The sequence below is a fragment of the Sinocyclocheilus anshuiensis genome, unplaced genomic scaffold (genome assembly GCF_001515605.1).
Source record: "Sinocyclocheilus anshuiensis isolate Anshui unplaced genomic scaffold, SAMN03320099.WGS_v1.1 scaffold67, whole genome shotgun sequence".
Classification (NCBI taxonomy): Eukaryota; Metazoa; Chordata; class Actinopteri; order Cypriniformes; family Cyprinidae; genus Sinocyclocheilus; species Sinocyclocheilus anshuiensis.
The window spans coordinates 3,537,570-3,538,971 of NW_015552546.1; positions in this window are offsets into that span (position 1 = coordinate 3,537,570).

The window sequence follows — 1,402 nt, forward strand, 5'->3', positions numbered from 1 at the left end:
AAGACGTTTTTAACTTCAAACCATTGCTTCCAGGTAAAATACAAGTCCATGTTGCTTTCTCCGGTGAAAGAGTTGTCTCGTCTGAATCATGAGAGAAATTTGCACAGATCAAGCACTGTTTACAAACAAAAACAGTCTAAAACAGCTCTAAACAAATATGTTGGTGGATTTTGATGTGGTTTAAAGGTTTAACGTTAAAACATCTATGTGATAGATTTGTTCCTTACAAACATGCAGCTTTTCACTTCACAAGATGTTAACTGATGGACTGGAGTGGTGTGGATTATTGTGATGTTTTTATCAGCTGTTTGGACTCTCATTCTGACGGCACCCATTCACTGCAGAGCATCCATTGCTGAGCAAGTGATGCAATGCTACATTTCTCCAAATCTGTTCCCTTGAAGAAACAAACTCATCTTGAATGGTCTGAGGATGAGTAAATGTTTTACAAATGTTCATTTTGGGCGAACCATTCCTTTAAAAATTATATATAAGCTCCCACAACACCATAGCAAATACAATGTAATTTATGTAAGAAATGGCCTAAAAAAACACATTCATTCATTCATTCATTCAAGTACATTCCACACTAGACACAAACCCGCACAAGCGACAGCAGGGAAAAAGCCCTCTGGAAACTCGCTGTCTATTGAATTAAATGCATCAGCCAGAAGATTTATGAACAGCAGAGCAGAAGAGGATATAGATGGAATATCTGATAAGTTATCACTCCGATCATTAGTCAGAACAAAGCTTTTTAAAGGTTAAAACCCTCTTCGATATTCAAAATGAAGCAGGAATTTTAATTTCCCTGATCAGCAAACATGACGTGGCCGCTGTCTTGTTATGCTCTATTCAAGACCTTTCTGATTTACCAACGGCACTCAAATATCAAGTAGCACAGACTTTTATTTACACAACTAGGTGTTTTTCAGATACTGGCACACCATTTATAGATGCTAGGAAATAAACTTTCTTATAACACATGTATCACTCATTTATTTAATTTGTCTACCAACAATATTCAGCAGTGAGCTGTACTGATGTACTCTGTTTAAAGGGGTCATATGATGCGATTTCAATTTTTCCTTTCTCTTTGGAGTGTTACAAGCTCTTGGTGCATAAAGAAGATCTGTAAAGTTGCAAAGACTAAAGTCTCAAATCCAAAGAGATATTCTTTATAAAAGTTAAGAGTCAACCACGCCTACCTAAAACGGCTCGTTCTAACACGCCCCCACATGTCTATGTCACTATGTGGGAAGATTTGCATAACGCCGCCCAAATGTTCACGCAAAGAAAGAAGGCGTAACTTTTATTCTCGTTGTAGTATTGTTGTTGCCGCCGCCGCCATGTCGTGAAGGCGCTGTGTGATTCGTTGTGAAAGCGAAACTACTTTGTTTGG